Source organism: Bos mutus, chromosome 25 (genome assembly GCF_027580195.1).
Source record: "Bos mutus isolate GX-2022 chromosome 25, NWIPB_WYAK_1.1, whole genome shotgun sequence".
Lineage (NCBI taxonomy): Eukaryota > Metazoa > Chordata > Mammalia > Artiodactyla > Bovidae > Bos > Bos mutus.
Genome location: NC_091641.1, coordinates 25,117,152 through 25,137,108, shown reverse-complemented (window position 1 = coordinate 25,137,108; position 19,957 = coordinate 25,117,152).

Below are 19,957 nucleotides of genomic sequence, written 5' to 3'. Positions count from 1 at the left end.
TTGAAAGCTGGCATCACCAGTGACCTTGGGAGCAGCCTTCCCAAATGCCTCCTCGGCTCAGTCTGCTGGTGCCGGGGATGGGCATGAAAGGATGCCCCCCGTACTCCCCGCTGTCGGGCCCTCCCCGACCACACCGGGCTGCCCTGAGCCTGGGCAGCAGCTTGTTTGTGGCAGGGCACTCTGGCCATCAGCTTCACAAAATGCCGAGCTGCTTTTGTGCTCCTTCCACAGAAACAGAGGCCCTTCACTTTCCTCCTTTGTTAAAGGCGCCTGGAGAGGAAAGCAACAGTGAATTAGGCCATCTTTTTATAGCCTCTCCAAAGGTTAGGCTTTCTTCTGCAGCTGAAAGTGGCCCATGACACACTGCGGGCATCAAAGGGATGGATTATCAGCCTGGCCTTCATGTCAGGGCTGTGCTGAGCACATACTCTACCTCGCTTTTCTTTGGCCAAGCCACCCAGGGCTCAGTTTGATGTGTTTCATTTCTGCTCCTGTGTGACACAGCCCACCAACACCCCCAGCCTGTAGGAGGCCTTGAACAATACTCACGCCCTTCCTCTGGGGTGAGCCATCAGGACCGTGCCAGATGTGAAGTGGGTGATTCAGTCCCATGAATCAAGTCCCAAATCCAAACTGGGTCCAGCTTGTCACAGCACAGAGAGGGACCAAGAGCCCAGCATCCATGCATGTCCAGTCATTTTACAGGACAGTCCTCATGCTGCTGTGTGGCTTTTGATCACTTGCAGGTGGGTTACTGATGATTCACTTACCATCCATTGACTCAGAACAGACTTATTGACCACCTACTATGTGCCATGCTCTTCTGTAAGTGCCAGAGATGCACTCAGTGGACAAAACACAGATCTCAGCCATCCTGGGCTGACATTGTAGAGAAGATCCTGGAATTTATTGACTCAGACACTCTTGAGGGAAAATGTTGCCACAGATAAGTAGGCAGGGCAACAGGCACTGACCAGGGCATCCTGGCAAACCACAGGGGACATATGCGGTGTTATAAGAGCTTGTTTGTAGTGGACACAGTCAGGTGCTCCTATAGTGGGAAGAACAGGCATTCTGGAGGTAAGCCGTGCTGGGTTTCAGTCCCCACTCAGCGACTTTCTCACTGGGTCTCATCAACTCTGTGTCTCTGGTTTTCTGGTCTTCAGGTTCCCTGGGTAGTAGGATTAAGTGAAGAAACACATGGAGGGCACTTTGCACATGGGTTGGAGTTTAGAATCTATTGGTTTCCCCTAACTCAATTCAATGCCACCCACCCCCCAAACACACACACAACACACCTACACACATGTATAAATCTAATAAGTTACTCTTGAATACCTAAAGTAGTTTACTTAGATTTGCATGAAACTTTGTTTCTGCTAGAGGAAAAGGAGGATAAGATCAGTGAGAAAATCATAATAAGCACTATATTTATTGAAGGTTTTCTACAAATGCTAAGTCGTTTTCATGTTCATTGTGTTTCATAATCCTTACAATCTCTGTGAAGCAGGTCATGTTTTTGTTGACCCATTTTAAAGATAAGGACAGTAAGGTCTACATCAGGGGTCAGCAAATATTTTCTGTAAAGGGCCAGCCAGAGAGTTAAGTATTTTGGGTTTTGAGGGTCCAGCTATTTATTTTGCATGGTACCAAGAAAGCAGTCATGTTTAACTTATATGCAGAGTACATCATGAGAAATGCTGGGCTGGATGAGGCACAAGATGAAATCGAGATTTCCGGGAAATATCAATAACCTCAGATATGCAGATGACACCACCCTTACAGCAGAAAGTGAAGAAGAACTAAAGAGCCTCTTGATGAAAGTGAAAGAGGAGAGTGGAAAAGTTGGCTTAAAACTCAACATTCAGAAAACTAAGATCATGGTACCTGGTCCCATCACTTCATGGCAAATAGATGGGAAAGCAAGGGAAACAAAATCACTGAAGATGGTGACTGCAGCCATGAAATTAAAAGACACTTGCTCCTTGGAATAAAAGTTATGACCAACCTAGACCGCATATTAAAAAGCAGAGACATTACCTTGCTAACAAAGGTCCATCTAGTCAAAGCTTTGGTTTTTCCAGTAGTCATGTATGGATGTGAGAGTTGGACTATAAAGAAAGCTGAGCACTGAAGAATTGGTGCTTTTGAACTGTGGTGTTGGAGAAGACTCTTGAGAGTCTCTTGGACTGCAAGGAGATCCAACCAGTCCATCCTAAAGGAAATCAGTCCTGAATATTCATTGGAAGAACTGATGTTGAAGATGAAACTCCAGTACTTTGGCCACCTGATGTGAATAACTGACTCATTGGAAAAGACCCTGATGCTGGGAAAGATTGAAGGCAGGAGAAGGGGACAACAGAGGATGAGATGGTTGGGTGGCATCACCAACTCAATGGACGTGAAATTGAGTGAACTCCGGGAGTTGGTGATGGACAGGGAGGCCTCCATGGGTTTGCAAAGAGTCAGACACGACTGAGCGACTGAACTGAACTGAACTGAACTGAAGCAGAAGGTGTGACTGGACTGTGATCCAATAAAACTTTATTTATAACAACAGCTACTCCAGCTCAAGATGGCGGTATAGAAGGATGTGGGCTCATCTCCTCCTGCAAGAGCACAAAAATTGCAGCTAGCTAATGAACAACCATCGACAGGAGGATGCTGGAATCCACCAGAAAAAGATACCGCACATCCAAAGACAAAGAAGAAGCTGCAGCAAGATGGTAGGAGGGGTGCAATCATGATAAAATCAAATCCTATACCCACCAGGTGGGTGACCTGCAGACTGAAGAACAATAATACCAAAGAAATTCTCACACTGTTGTGAAGGTTCTGAACCCCACGTCAGGCTTCCCAGCCTGGAGATTTGACAAAGGGACTGGGATTCTCCAGGGAATCTGGCCTTGAGGGCCAGGGGGATTTGATTGTAGGACTTCCAGAAGACTGGGGGAAACAGAGTTTTGTCTTGGAGGGTGCAAACAAAATTTTGCACACACCAAGACCCAGAGAAGAAGAGCAATGACCTCACAGAAGACTGAATCAAAACTACCTGCTAGTGTTGGAGGGCTTCCTGCTGAGGCACGGGTGGGCAGGGGCTCACCACAGAGACAGGCACTTGGCATAAACCCTCTTGGAGTTCACCATTAACCCTACTATAGAGCCTGTAGACCCTAGGGCTGGGTTGCCTCAGGCCAAACAACTACCAGGGAGGGAGAGCAACCCCACTCATCAGCAGATAATTGGATTAAAGCTTTACTGAGCAAGGACCTGCCCACCAGAGCAAGACCCAGTTTTCCCCAGTTACTCCCACTGGGCTTCCCCAGTGGCTCAGCGGTAAAGAATCTACCTGCAGTGTAGGAGATGCAGTAGAATCAGGTTCGATCCCTGGGTTGGGAAGATCCCTAGAGAAGGAAATGGCAACCTACTCCAGTATTCTTGCCTGGAAAATCCCATGGACAGAGGAGCCTGGTGGGCTACAGTCCATAGGGTGGCGAAGAGTCGGACATGACTGAAGCGACTTAGCATGCACGCATGCAGTCACTCCCATCAAGAACCTTACACAAGCCTCTTAGCCTCAGCCGTCAGAGGGCATACAGAAGGAGCAAAGAGAAGCATAGTCTCACAGCGGCTAAAACAAAAACCATATTACAGAAAGTTAATCACGATGAAAAGCAGAAAGTTATATCCCAGATGAAAGGACAAGATAAAACCCCAGAAAAACAACTAAATGTGGTGATAGGCAATCTTCCAGAAAAGGAGTTCAGAATAATGATAGTGAAGATGATCCAGGATCTCAGGAAAAGAATGGAGGCAAAGACTGAGAAGATGCAAGAAATGTTTACCAAAGACCTACAAGAACTAAAGAACGAACAAACAGAGATGAATAATACACTAGAAGATATCAATAGCAGAATAACTGAGGCAGAAGAACAGATAAATGACCTGGAGGATAGAATGGTGGGAATCACTGCTGCAGAACAGAATATAGAAAAAAGAATTAAAATAAATGAAGACAGCCTAAGAGACCTCTGGGACAACATTAAATACACCAACATTTGCATTATAGGGGTCCCAGAAGGAGAAGAGAGAGAGAGAACCTGAGAAAATATTCAAAGAGATAATAGCCGAAAACTTCCCTATCATGGGAAAGGAAATAGTCAACCAAGTCCAGGAAGCACAGAGAGTGCCAGGCAGGATAAAGCCAAGGAGGAACACACTGAGACACATAGTAATCAAACTAACAAAAATTAAAGACAAAGATAAAATGTTAAAAGCATCAAGGGAAGAAGGACAAATAACACAAGGGAACTCCTGTTAGGCTGTTCAGAGGATTTATCAACAGAAATGCTACAAGGCAGAAGGCAATGGCATGAAATATTTAAAGTGATGAAAGGGAAGAACCTGCAACCAAGAACACTCTACCCAGAAAGACTCCCCTTAAGATTTGATAGAGAAATCAAAAGCTTTCCAGACAAGCAAAAATTAAGAGAATTCAGCACCACCAAACTAGCTTTACAGAAAATGCTAAAGGGACTTCTCTAGGTGGAAACACAAGAGAAAGAAAAGACCTACAGAAAATAAACCCAAAACAATTATGAAAACAAATGGTAATAGGATCATACATATCAATCACTATTTTAAATGTAAATGGATTAAATGCACCTATCAAAATACACAGACTGCCTGAGTGGGTGAAAATTTGTGCATGTATGCACTTCCACTTACCACATCACTCTGCCTAAACCCCCAAATTGTATGTAATTATTTTATATTTTAAGTCAATCATGTTCCCATTATGGCTTGCAATTATAAATATATTTTTAAGTTTATATTTATATATTTATATTTTATTTTTATTTTATATTTATATTTTATAATTTTGATTGTAAAAACTGATAAACATCTTTTACTATTGTGATTATAGAGCTATTACTCACTTAATACCATTGTATCATGACTGGTCAACAGAAAAATAATAGAATTCCATATCACCAAAACTAGGATCTAATAGAAAAACCTGCAATCATTTCTTAAAATCCAGATGTATATCATAATTATCTTAGAATCTTTTGAAAAATACAAATGCCCAGGTATTGTTTTTTTTTCTCCAGCACTCCAGTATGTTTCTAATGAACAGCCATGTTGAGAAACAACAGGACTATATGATGATCTTTTACTTTTATCTAGTTTGTTTCTCTTTTTCTATTTCATATTCAGTGCTCCCATTTCATTTAGGTCATGTTCAATTTCTCCATCTCTTCCTTTTTTTATTTTTGATGTTCTTCCTCAAGGTTTATCAAGCATTGTAGAAAAGCTTCTGTATACATATATATATATAATACTTTTTACAAAACATGAATTTTTGCCTAACTAAAAAAATTATGACATTTGGATTCTATTTGTTTGACAGTATGAATAGAATGCTGCTGCTGCTGCTGCTGCTAAGTCGCTTCAGTCGTGCCTGACTCTGTGCGACCCCAGAGACGGAAGCCCACCAGGTTCCCCCGTCCCTGGGATTCTCCAGGCAAGAACACTGGAGTGCGTTGCCATTTCCTACTCCAATGCATGAAAGTGAAAAATGAAAGGGAAGTCGTTCAGTCGTGTCCGACTCTTAGCGACCCCATGGACCACAGCCTACCAGGCTCCTCCATCCATGGGATTTTCCAGGCAAGAGTACTGGAGTGGGGTGCCATTGCCTTCTCTGGGACAGAATGCTAGATTTCTAATTAAAAATAGATATGCAACAAGCAACAATGGTTTACTGTATAGCATAGGGAACTACATTCAATATCTTGTAATAACTTATGATGGAAAATAATTTCAAAAATAATATATGTGTATTTGTATAACTGAATTACCTTGCTGTGTACTTGAAGCATTGTAAGTCAACTATACTTCAATAAATTACATATATATTAAAAAAAAAAGCTAGATCTGGCTTTTTGGCCATAGTTTGTGGAAACCTTTGACCTACAGATGTGACTTCCAGGTCAAGCTCGTCAGGCTGGTGGAGGATGAACAACATTGATACACACTGTTCTGCATCTTGGTTTTGCTCCACTACTGTGTTTTTTGGGATATGTTTCCATATCACATTAAACAGCCATCTCATTCTTTTTAATTGCTGCAGAGCAATCCCTGGCAGTTAAATCATGGTTTGTTTAGTTGATCCTCTTCTAATCAATGGATGAAGTTCTACCTTCTGGTCTGGAGGTAGGTTACATTTTTTGCTAACACAAATATGATGACACAAATCTTTCACAAAGTCATTTTGCTCCAGGGGAACTGTATCTTCAGAGTAGATTTCTAGGAGGGGGATTGGGGCTTCCAGCTTCTAAGACATGTTGCAGGAAACTAGAGTCTTTTGAAGAAGCCGTGTGAAGACGGGCGATCCAAGAACTGTAGAACCTTCCTTCATCCCATGCTTAGCTTGCTGAGCTCCCATGCTGGCAAGCACCAAACACCATGATTAGCCTCCAGATAAAGGTAACTCTAGGAGTCAATGAATTACTAAATTGCTATACTGGGACAGGTGAACTTTTATCAATTCTGCCTTCTTGATCTTGAAACTAATTTCTTCACAAATGGCAACCCACTCCAGTATTTTGCCTGGAGAATCCCATGGACAGAGGAGCCTGGCGGGCTACAGTCCACAGGGTCACAAAGAGTCGGACACGACTGAGTGACTTCACACACACACATTCATCTAAAGCAGAAATCTAAACTGTGAGCTTCCTGAGAAAAGAGACTGTCTTAGTCCACAGTGAGTGCCTGATTCATCCATTCATTCACAGATATGTATCAAGTACCCACAATGGGTCCTATACTGTGCTAGATCTGGGACTACAGTGATAACAGGAGAGACAAGGTCCCTGGTCTTGGGAGGCTAAAGTCTGGTGGGGCTTGGAGACAAGGCTGTGATAAGCGCTTTGACATAGGACAGATAGAGCATTACAGGAACCCATAGAAGGGAATTCAGGTGGAGGGTTGGCAATCAGAGAAAGCCTTCTTGAAAAAGGAGGTCTACCCTAAGACTTGAAGCCATTCACTAAAAGTGTCAGTTAGGGTCGATAACTTTTGGCTGCTATTAGCAGAAACCAAAAGTAACAATGGCTTAAACATGATAAGCCATGTTTATAAGCCTGAAAGTCCACCTTTCAGGTCAGAAGGTGGACTGTCCAGAAATGGTGGTGGCAGTATTGTGGTCACCGGGGATCTAGAAGTCTTCTATCTTTTGGGGTTGTCATCCTTAGCCAGGGCTTTCATCCCCAACAATGCCTCATAGTTCACAATAACTTCTGGAGTAAGCCATCATATCCATATTCCAGGCTGGAAGCAAGAGTTAGGAGCAGGTAAAAAGGACCAGGTCCAGCTGTCTGCTCCATTCCTAAGGAGCTTTCTGAAAGTCTCACCTAAGAACTTCTGTTTATATTTCACTGACCTCTGCATAGACCCTGGGCACATCCAGGTGCACTGTAGAGAGAGACAACATCCTTTGCGTTGAGCCCATCAAAGAGACAGTGACATCAGGTAAGAGATGATGGTGGCCACTCCTTGGGAAGAGGTGATGGTGGTGCAGAGAAAATGGAATGGTTTTGCATTTTTTCAAACCTGATAAAACTTCCAGATAATCTCCAGCTTTGCTCAAGTCTACTTAGGAATCAATACCAAAGGCAGAGTCTCCTTTTTAGAGTGATTAATTCCCTCCCTTATCTCTGTTTAGAAGACAAAGAAGGAAATGGAGAAGAGGAAGACAAGACTTCCTGCCACTGGAGAATGGATGACCCCAACCGCTGACCCAAGGTGATTTAATAGTCTGAATGCCCCCCCGGGCTCCTAGGGATGAGTAAACATGATGCTCTACGGAACTGCAAGGAGGCAACCATGGCCCAAGTTGTCCCTTCTTCGAGTGGCTTTCTTAAGATCCCCTTCCCTCAGATGGGAATAAAACATGAGGTAGGGAGTGACCCTTAGGAGTCAGGACTCAGCCTTAGCTGATTCCAGGATGGGTGTCTTTTTCTCCCTGTCTGAAGAGGCTTTCTCTCCCCTTCCCATCTTTTCTATACTTTAGGCCCTGCTTTGCTTAATGGCATTATATTGGAAAATGTAGATAATTTTCCCTTGAATACTATCTTATCCTCCCCAATAAACACTTAACACTGTTAGTATTTAGCACCCTTATCCCCTTGACTTGCTTGGGACTGCAAAAATACTTTATGTCGGTACACCTTGACCAATACCAATAACTTTCTATTTTCTAATTTCATATACAGTAACTCTTCAAATACCTCAAATATTTCCATGGTCCTCTTGAACCTTAAATCGTTATTAAATGTCGTGGATTTTAAAAAGATGGGTGAAAGTGAAGCTGAAAGTGTTAGTTGTTCAGTCGTGTCCAACTCTTTGTGACCCCATGGACTGTAGCCAGCCAGGCTCCTCTGTCCATATAATCCTCCAGGCAAGAATACTGGAGCAGGGTGCCACGCCCTTCTCCAGGGAACCTCCTTGACCCAGGGATGGAACCTGTGTCTCCTGTGGTTCCCACATTGGCAGGCAGGTTCTTTACCATCAAGAACCACCAGGGGATGGTGATTCCAATGAGAGGCCTCTCCACCTGCCAAGGAAAGGGAGCCAAGAGCAATTCGAGGAGGTTAAATTATACATCTTGAGATTCATTCCATGTTGAGGCTGAGGCTGAAGACAGAGGCAAGGACAGATTTGGCCTCTGGTTTTGGCAACTGGTGGAGCTTTTAATCTCCAACAACTGTCACTTTATCTGGCACAGGGCAGACGCTGAATTCGTATTTGTGAATGAAAGAAAACTTCACAAACCAGTCTCTTCCTTGATTTGATTTCCTTATTTTTGTCCTATATTCTGATTGGTTTCCTAGTCATCCAGCCCGAAACTCCCCACTGACTCATCTTTCTTTTCGGTTCTGTGTTAGTCAGGGTTCTCCAGGGAAGCAGAACCAAGAGGACGCATAGCGAGACAGGAAGAGACTCATGTGATCGGGGAGGCTGACGAGGGCCAGGATCTGCAGATAGCAAGTCAGAGACCCAGGAGAGCCAATGGCGCGGTTCTCTGTCGAGTCTGATGACTCCAGACCCAAGAAGGGCCAGTGTTTCCATCTGAGTCCAAAGGCAGAAGGTTGCTGTCCCAGCTCAGCAGCCAGGCAGGAGGAGTCTCCTCCTTCATTTGGGAGGGTCAGCCTGTTCTTCTAATCAGGCTTTCAGCTGATTGGATGAAGCCCACACACAGGAGGGTGGGCACCTGCTTCACTCATCCAAGTGTTAATCTCAACCAAAAGACCCCTCACAGACACACCCAGAATCACATCTGACCAAATGTCTGGGCACCCCGAGACCCAGTCAAGTGGGCACATAAAGTTGACCATCAAGAATCCTTTCTGATTAGCCAACAAGTCCTGCCCTTCTTCTTTCCACGCCGTCAGTATCCTGCCAGGAAAGAGAGGCACACATATCGGTGGAGTGAGAGAAGGGACTGAACGACGGGACTGTTCAGAAAAGTGAGGACCAGACGAAGGGAATTCAGGATGGTGATGCGCCAGGGACCCGGGAGCGTCAGAGTTGCCATGACCTCTGGGATTGTGCCGGTAGAGCAGGTGTGACTGGAACTGCTCAAAACATGTGACATGTATTATCTTTAAAAACCTCCATGGTTGCTTTTATTCACATACCATACAATTCACAGATAAAAGATGTACAATTCACTGACTTTTGGTAGACTCACAGTTGTACAACCATCACCATGATCAATTTTAGAATATTTTCATTACACTCCTCCCAGCCCCAAGCAATCATGAATCTACCTTCTGTCTTCGTAGATATGCCTATTCTGGACATTTCATGTAAGTGGATCACATATTCTGTGGCCTTTGCGATTGGTTCCTTCCACTTAGCATATTGTTTTCGTATTTATCCATGATACCCCCAGTGCCATCTTTTACAAGGGGGAAATTAAGGCCCAGAGAGGTTAGGTAACACTTGGTAAGTGGCAGAGCCAGAATTCAGACCCGGGTGGTGCAGACCAGCTTTCTAGGCCACCTGGCACCCCAGAGCCCTGACCCAGGTCCTCGTTCACTGTCAAGGGGAGGTTATCATCATGTTCCCTGGGTCTCAGCCTTCCACCGCATCTGGAACCCTCTGCCCCACTTGCATCCACTTAAGACCTGTCTCCATCACAACTTCCTGGGCTCAGGGGACATGAGGCCTTTTTGTCTGCCCATATCTGTTCTCCCTTCTGGTGAGGGGACTCGGGTTTCCTTTGGGGGAACCACCTTACCCACTCTTGACCCACGTGGCTTGGCTGGAATTGTCCCCACTCCACTTGCTTCAGGAGCAAGCGTGTAACCAGGCATGGCCAATGAGATTAGTCACAATCCCCCAGGCCACGTTGAGGGCCAGGAATGTGATCTGATTGGAGAGAAATGAAGCTAGAGGTGGGAGAGGGCTATGCTTTAGATTCTGGGAAAACAAAATTTTCTCCCTCTTCTGCAGAAGCTAGAGGAACAGACCCTCATCCTTCTTTGGGATCAAAGAGTGTTAGGAGGTGATGTATGAAAGTGCTGCGTAATAACAATGTGATCATACTTGAAGAAGACCCCAGGGGCCGCTCTGTCTAATGTCAACACTGTGGAAGCAGAGACAGGAGAGAGAGAGAAGACAAGTACTTGGTTTGAGCTCCTGGATCAAACCATACCTGAACAAAACATGCTATGGATTTTCCATTTAGCAGAACAAACAACTTCCTACTAAAGCAAACGTGAGATGTTTTGCGTCTCTTCTAAATAATATAAAAAAGGAGTATGAATTTCATATCCTAAATTTAGGATATTCCACAGCACTTAGAATAATATGCTACCTTAAAGTATCCAGATAACTGAGATAATTATTCTTTTTAATGCCCATGTTGTCTTATTTAAACGCACATACAGAGAGCGTCAGGAGGTCAGTGTAACAGGTGGCATCTCCATGCAATTTTTTCAGACCGTTTCAATAAAGCCAGCTGGGAGTTAGGCATGGAAAATACCACACAAATGCCACTCACCCAGCAGAACAGGGAGCACGGCTGCTCAGCATTGTTCCCACCTGATGAGGACAACTTGATCTAGAATGTGTTTCCAACTGTCGCAGCACTGAATGGGCTGGAGAATACTGCAATTACAAGTCACATCTTAGCAGAAGGCAGTGCAGGAGAAGTGGGACAGAGTAGAAATCCTGAAGCAGCCCAGAAAAGGAGGATGGAAAACGGAGGGAAAGCCCCCTTCGGAAGCAGGTTTAAAATAAAGTCCGTGTGGGATCAAACCACTGATCCTTAACCATGGCTGAGAATCAGAGCCTCTGTATGAATTTTTAGATTATATTTCTCCCTTAGGCCCTTGGAGTGGAAAGTGGTAACCCACTCTGGTATTCTGGTCTAGAAAGTCCCATGGACAGAGGAGCCTGGTCAGCTTTAGTCCACAGGGTCACAAAGAGTCAGACGTGACTGAGCACACACACTTTAGGCCCAGCCCAGAAGTTTCTGCTTCAGCCCAGTTTTCTGCTTCTGGGCAGAGCAGGAACATCTGTAGATTTTTTTTTTTTTAATCTCAAGAGTTTATTCTGATGCACATGCCCAGTTAAAAACTCCAGGATTAAGAAGTAGGAAATTCTGTACAACCTTGGAAATATTGGAGTTGAACCAAAAAAAAAGGAAAAATGTATAAATGTATCATGAAAAGGACTCCTCAAAAAAAAAAGACAAATAGCAGGAATGAATAAAAAGCATTTCAAAAGAGTAGAGACATGGTCACGCATTAAATGTTTGCCAGGTTTTGGGGTGCAGATGGACAAGAATACTGACTGAAGGGCATTCACTCACAAGCTTGGCCCTCCCTCCCTGTTTCACACTTTCATCCAGAAGTTTCTAGGTGTGTGCATATTGAGATCAGGAGGCTCATTTGTCAATCCTTGTAATTGCTTTTGTTCCATTCCATATGCTTGTTAAAGTTTAGATTAGCTTATCAAAAACATTGACTGAGGGCAAGCTAAACTCCAGGTGTTGGGGTAGCCCTTGACTTTGGGGAGCTCGTGCCAGCTTGGAGAGATGGTAGGGAAGCATTAACGCTGGGGTGCAAGAAGCTGAGGGGCTGGGATGGGAGAGGCCCTGAGGGATGATTTCACCTACGAGATGCAGATGCGGGTTTAGAAGGGCAAACAGCCTTCATCAGGGAAAGCGCTGAGCGTGTGGACCGAAGGGAGGCTTGCGTCCAGCAAGCAGCACTAACTAATGAATAAATAGTCATGACACCCCTCGGACACTGCTTGACGCTTGAAGCCGGTTTCATCGTGTGTTTCCCCTAGAGAGAGGATAATCGACCACCCCTGTGTTTTCCTCTCTCTCTTTTCTGAAACAGAAATTGCATCCTCCTGGTTAAGGACGCTCCCCTCGCAGACCGCAGTGGCCAGGTGTGTCAGCCCACACCTCGCAGTGTGTGAAAGAGACGTGCCACTCCCGTCTGACAGCGGAGTTCACGAGGCCGGATTATCACCATCCGTAGCAAAGACCTGGGAAAGACTGAAGGCAGGAGGAGAAGGGACGACAGAGGATGAGATGGCTGGATGGCATCACCGACTCGATGGACCTGGATTTGAGTAAGCTCCGGGAGTTGGTGATGGACAGGGAGGCCTGGTGTGCTGCAGTCCTTGAGGTCGCAAAGAGTTGGACACGACTGAGCGACTGAGCTGAACTGAGGCAATGACCTGGCCTTGCCCGCCGGGCGTGTCCCGAGACTTCAGGCAGGGCCCGGCGGGCTGGCGGCGGCTGGCGGACTCGGATCGCCGGGGCGAGGGCGCCCTCTGGCGGCGGCAGGTGGCGCGCGCCCTTGCTCGCCCTTGGCTCGCCCAGCGGATCGTCCTCGGCGATCCGGATCAAAGGACCCGCGGCTCAGGCAGAGCCCTGCAGGGCTGCCATTTCGGGAACTGGAGTGGGAGGGATCACGTCCTCGAAGGCAAAAGGAGCCTTTTAAACCTTTGGAAACATTCAGTAGAAAAGTGCTTTGTGTTCCCGTAGAGCCGGAAAGAACGATTTTTGAGGGAAGGTTTCTTTTGTTCCTCGCGATGGGGAAAGGTCATGTTTTCTCAAATCACCCGGATTGACAGGCCTAAAGGAGGCACAGGGGTGAGGGTCCAGAGCTTTTATCATATTGGCAAAGAAGTCTGGGGTCTCCAGAAGGCTTAAGGACGCCAAGGTCCCTCCTCTGAAAATTCCAGAGACTTGTGTTCAGGGGTGGTCCCCGCAGGAAAAGTCCCCAATTCTGTGTTAATAACCCAGATGCCCCCCGCTGGCGGAAGCGAGGACCTAAGAGGTCTCGGGGAAGAGAGAACAGAAGAGACCTAAGTGGTTAAGTTCCAGCCTCCCCTGCACGGAGCGTCTCCTCCTCTGCTGAGCGGGGATGCGGAGCGTAGTGCAGGCTGTGGGGCGCGTGGTGGCGGTGGCCCTGCTGGGAACTAGCAGCCAGCTGGAGGGATGAGGTGGACCCGTAGGCTGGATCCACAGATTGGAAAGGCAGATATCCCTCACGAAGTCAAAAATGTACACATCAGATCAGGATGCACAGTTTATTATTCCGTTTGAGGAACAACAAACCCCAAGCTGTACAAATATGGATAGAAGATTTTTTGAGTCTGGAAATGAAGGCAGTGAACCAGTAACACTGGTTACTTTTAGGTAATGGAGCGCTTCCCTGGTGGCTCAGACTATAAAGAATCTGCCTGCAATGGTGAACACGTGGTTTCACTCCCTGGCTCAGGAAAATCACCTGGAGAAGGAAATGGCTACCCACTCCAGGATTCTTGCCTGGAGAACTCCATGGACAGATGAGACTGGCGGGCTATATAGTCCATGGGGTTGCAGAGATTAAGACATGACTGAGCATGTATTATCCTTCATAGTTGCTGAGAGTCGGGTGTGACTCAGCCCGGTGGTTCTGGCTCTCAGCCTCTCATGAGGTTGCAGTCAGGATGTTGGCTTGACTGAGACTGAGGATTCCCTTTAGAGATGTTTCACAACCATGACTGTTGGCAGGGGCCTCAGTTCTTGGCCATGTGACCCACTCCACAGGTTAACTGTTCTCACCACAAGGCAGCTGGCTTCCTGGAGAGGGGGAGAGCGATCCTAGAGAGAAACGTGGAGCCTGCAAGGTCTTTTATGACTTAGCAGCCTTGCAGGTCACACTCCACCACTTCTGCCACACTATTTGTTATAAAAAAGTCACTAAGGACAGCCCATACTCAAGACAAGGAGAATTAGGCTCCACCAAAGAGAGAAATGGGCTTCCCTGGTAGCTTAGCTGGTAAAGAATCCTCGTGCAATGCAGGAGACCCTGGTTTGATTCCTAGGTTGGGAAGATCTCCTGGAGAAAGGAATGGCAACCCACTCCAGTAGTCTGGCCTGGAGAATTCCACAGACTGTATATAGTCCACGGGGTCGCAAGGAGTTGGACAGGACTGAGTGACTTTCACTTTCACTTTTCAGATGAACACTTGGACTTTCCAGGTGGCTCAATGGTAAAGAATCCGCCTGCCAGTGTAGGAGCTGAGGGTTTAATCCCTGGGTCAGGAAGATCCCCTGGAGAGGGAAATGGCAACCCACTCCAGTGTTCTTGCCTGGAAAATCCCATGGACAGAGGAGCCTGATGGGCTGCAGTCCAAGGGGTCACAAAGAGTTGGACAAACTGAGCGACTAAAACAACCAACAACAAAACAGAGAAATATCAAGGAATCTGCAGACATACTTTAAAACCACCAAATCTTGTTAAAATGCAGATTCTGATTAGGCAGGTCCTGGGAGGATTCCCCAAATTCTGCATTTCTAACAAGTTCGCAGGTTACCACTGCTACTGGTCTGTGGACCACTTCTGAGTAGAGAAGGAATCAAAAACACGCAAATAACTATAGCTCAGATGACATCTTTGGGAAGTGGACTGCTTGCAAGAATAATATCCTTCGTCATCCTGGCATCATCTTTGGATGGTGCCCAAATCTAAAGTCACATTTCCCCTGAAAGGTCAGAGCAGTAAAGTAAGAGAAAGACAAGATTACCTTGTTAGTACAGAGGACAAGCTGTAATGGAATTAAAACAATCAAAGGGGGATTCGGCCAAGCTCTCTAGCCTTATATTCAAGAAGCTCTCAGAAAGCACAAAACGTCAGCCATCAATTCTGAAGGGGATGCTAAACAAACAATAGCAAATCTGGGCTTCCAATAAGGATTGTACAAAATGCCTTCATAGGACTAAGACTACTGACTGCAGTACTTACAAAATTCACTTTGATACAGGAAGGCAAGAAGCAGCATCAGCATCTCAGAAGATCAAGACTTCCGCATGCTCTGCTGGCTTGAAGGCTTGTACGTTAAATAAATCATTTCCCATTCAATTGCCTGGACTGAAATTTGCTTTCAAATATAGCATAAAATTGCTATGTGACTCAGATGTAAAGAATCTGCCTGCAAAACAGAAGACTTGGGTTCGATCCCTGGGTCAGGAAGATCCCCTGGAGAAAGTAATGGCTACCCACTCCAGTATTTTTGCCTGGAGAATTCCATGAACAGAGGGGCCTGGTGAGCTACAGTCCATAGGGTCACAAAGAATAGGACACGACTGAGCAACTAACACACACAGCATAAAACTACAAATCCTGTATTTTTTTTAATTGCTATGATTCATACCATAAAATTCACCTTTTTAAAAACCATCTTTCAGTGGTTTTTAGCATGTTCATAGGTTATGCAACCATCACCACCATCTAATTCTAGAACATTCATCACCCCCAAAAAGAAACCCTAAATCCATTAGCAGCAACTCCCCATTCCATCTCTTGCAGTCCTAGGCAACTAGCAGGCTATTCTTTGACTCTGGATTTGCCTGTTCTGCACATTTCATATAAGTGAGCTCAAAAATTATTGCTATAAAATATATGTAACCATTTACCATCTTAACCATTTCCATGTGCAGAGTTCAGCGGTATTAAGCATTTTCATATTGTTGTGCAACTATTACCACCATCCCTCTCCAGATCTGTTTTCATCTTCCCATACTGAAACCCTATAACCAAACATCAAGTTTGTAAGTTTCCCCAATGCTACAACATGCATCAGTACTTCCTTCCTTTTTACAGGTGACTAACAGAGTCCCTTGGACTGCAAGGAGACCCAACCAGTCCATTCTAAAGGAGATCAGCCCTGGGATTTCTTTGGAAAGAATGATGCTAAAGCTGAAACTCCAGTACTTTGGCCACCTCATGTGAAGAGTTGACTCATTGGAAAAGACTCTGATGCTGGGAGGGATTGGGGGCAAGAGGAGAAGGGGACAACAGAGGATGAGATGGCTGGATGGCATCACTGACTTGATGGATGTGAGTCTGAGTGAACTCGGGGAGTTGGTGATGGACAGGGAGGCCTGGCGTGCTGTGATTCATGGGGTCGCAAAGAGTCAGACACGACTGAGTGACTGATCTGATCTGATCTGAACCCACTCCAGCGCTCAAAATTCTCCAAGCCAGGCTTCAGCAATACATGAACTGTAAACTTCCAGAAGTTCAAGCTGGTTTTAGAAAAGGCAGAGGAACCAGAGATCAAATTGCCAACATCTGCTGGATCATCGAAAAAGCAAGAGAGTTCCAGAAAAACATCTATTTATACTTTATGGACTATGCCAAAGCCTTTGACTGTGTAGATCACAATAAACTGTGGAAAATTCTGAGAGATGGGAATACCAGACCACCTGACCTGCCTCTTGAGAAACCTATATGCAGGTCAGGAAGCAACAGTTAGAACTGGACATGGAACAACAGACTGGTTCCAAATAGGAAAAGGAGTACGTCAAGGCTGTATATTGTTACCCTGCTTATTTAACTTCTATGCAGAGTACATCATGAGAAATGCTGGGCTGGAAGAAACACAAGGTGGAATCAAGATTGCCGGGATAAATATCAATAACCTCAGATATGCAGATGACACCACCCTTATGGCAGAAAGTGAAGAGGAACTCAAAAGCCTCTTGATGAAAGTGAAAGAGGAGAGTGAAAAAGTTGACTTAAAGCTCAACATTCAGAAAACTAAGATCATGGCATCCGGTCCCACCACTTCATGGGAAATAGATGGGGAAACAGTGGAAAGAGTGTCAGACTTTATTTTGGGGGGCTCCAAAATCACTGCAGATGGTGATTGCAGCCATGAAATTAAAAGATGCTTACTCCTTGGAAGGAAAGTTATGACCAACCTAGATAGCATATTCAAAAGCAGAGACATTAGTTTGCCAATAAAGGTCCGTCTAGTCAAGGCTATAGATTTTCCAGCAGTCATGTATGGATGTGAGAGTTGGACTGTGAAGAAAGCTGAGCGCCGAAGAATTGATGCCTTTGAACTGTGGTGTTGGAGAAGACTCTTGAGAGTCCCTTGGACTGCAAGGAGATCCAACCAGTCCATTCTGAAGATCACTTTGTGGGTGTTCTTTGGAAGGAATGATGCTAAAGCTGAAACTCCAGTACTTTGGCCACCTCATGCGAAGAGTTGACTCATTGGAAAAGACCCTGATGCTGGGAGGGATTGGGGGCAGGAGGAGAAGGGGACGACAGAGGATGAGATGGCTGAATGGCATCACCAACTCTATGGACGTGAGTTTGAGTGAACTCCGGAAGTTGGTGATGGACGGGGAGGCCTGGCGTGCGGCAATTCATGGGGTCGCACAGAGTCGGACACGACTGAGCGACTTAGCAGCAGCAGCAGCAGCAACATTCCATTGTATAGATATACCGCATTTAGTTTATCCATTTATCAGCTGATGGACACTTGGGTTGTTTCTACTTTCTGGCTATCACAATGTTATTAATACTATGAATACAATGTTATTAATACTATGTATATTCATATCCAATTACTTATTTGTATACATTTTCACTTCTTTTAAGTTTATATCTGGGAGAGGAGTTACTGTAGCACAGTAATTCTATGTATAACTACCTGAGGAGATGTCAGACTGTTTTCCAAAGGGGCTGCACCATTCTACAGTCCCACCAGCCCTGTGAGAGGGTTACAATTTCTCCACATCCTCACCAACACTTTTTATTCTCCATGTTTTTGATTGTAGCCATCCTAATGGGTGTGAAGGGGTATCTCGTTGTGGTTTTCTGTAATGACGAATGATGTGGGGCCTTTCTATTCCCCAAATGCTAATTGGCCCTTTGTATATCTTCTTTGGAGACATGTTTGCCTATTTTTAATTAATTTGTCTTAGAGTTGTAAGAGTTCTTCATATTCTAGATACAAATCCCTTGTCAGATACACGATTCGCAAATATTTTCTCCCATTCTGTTGGTTGTCTTCTCACTTTCATGATAGTGTTCTTCCAAGAACAAAAGTTTGTATTTTGATGAAGTTCAGTTTATCTATTTTTTTCTTTCATTGCTTGTGCTTTTGGTGTCATAATTAGACAACTGTTGGCCTAATCCAAAGTCACACAGATTTACTCTTATGTTTTCTTCTAAGAGCTTTAGAAATTTAGCAGTGTGTTTTGAGTTAATTTTTTTATGTGCTGTTAAGTACAGATCTAAATTCATTCTTTTGTATGTGAATTCATAGCCAAAACTCCAGTCTGTGTTTTTTTAAATCATCAGCAAGAAACACAGACAAGGGCCTTCCTTTGGTTTCCCGGTACCATCTCCCTATCCCCACCTTCTCCGCATCCGCTGGCTAAAAGATTTTGAGTTTTACAGCAAAACAATTTGTACAGACCAGGGCCAGGGGCCCAGCGCAGTTTGGTAGAATCTTTTCAATAAATCTCCACTGAATTTTGCTGGGATGCAAACAGGAGTAGTTCTGATTTACCAGTTATCTGAAAATAACTTCTAATAGGGGAGAACAATTTCCTCATCCAATTCCATCAACTAGTTACGTGTTAGTGATTAAAACAAAGATTTCTACCCTATAGAGCTTATATTCTTACAGGGAGAAAACAGACAAGAAACAGAAGAAGTAAGTACCTTATATAATATGCTAAAGGGTAGTAGTGCTCTGGGGGGAAGTGCAGAACAGAGCAAGAGGCATGAGGTTATGTGGTGGGGTGGGCTCTGCAACCTTTTGGAAAGAGGTGTTCAGAGTTGGTGTCCTTTCAAAACTGACATTTGAACAAAACCTTAGGAGTTGGTGAGGGATTTGACCATGGAGATATCTGGGGGAAAGGATTCGGGCCAAAAGAATAGCCATTGCAAAGGCCACAAGGCAAAAATATGCCTCAGTATTTCAAGGAATAGGAAGGGAGCCAGTGTGACTAGAAGAGTGAGGAAAGGGAAGCTGTCACGGAGGCGAGATTATGTAGGTCTCATAAGCCATCTTGGGGACCATGACCTTTAACCTGTGATAACTGGGAAAAGCCACAGTGAGGTTCTGAGCTGAGCAATAGTACTGGGATCTGACTGACAGTTCAAAGTACGCTCTGGCTGCTGGGTTGAGAAGGGATTGTGGGCAGGAGTAAGGCAGGAAGAATAGTTAAAGGCTTCTAAAATAGCCTCGGTGAGAGATGGGGGGAAGGGGGAGAGAGACTTGAGTGACGGCCGTTGAGACAGTGAAGAGGATCTGGTAGAGCCCAAAGGATGTCCTGGTTGATGGGAGTGTAACAGAGGCAGGTGTCAAAAGGGACCGTAGAGTTTTTGGCCTGAGAACCAGAAAGGAGTTGCCATTCCCTGTGACGGGGAGGCCACTGGGGAAGCAAGACTAGGGGTGGGAGGGCAGGGAGCTCAGCTTGGGGTGTGTGGAACTTGGGACTTTCTTGACTTCCAAGTGGAGGATCTTGTAGGCAGATAGCTATTTGAAAATGAGAAATCCAGGCTGGAGATATAAATGTGAAGGAGTCAGCCTCAAGGCAGGATGAGATACCAAGAAGAAAATGATGGACAGA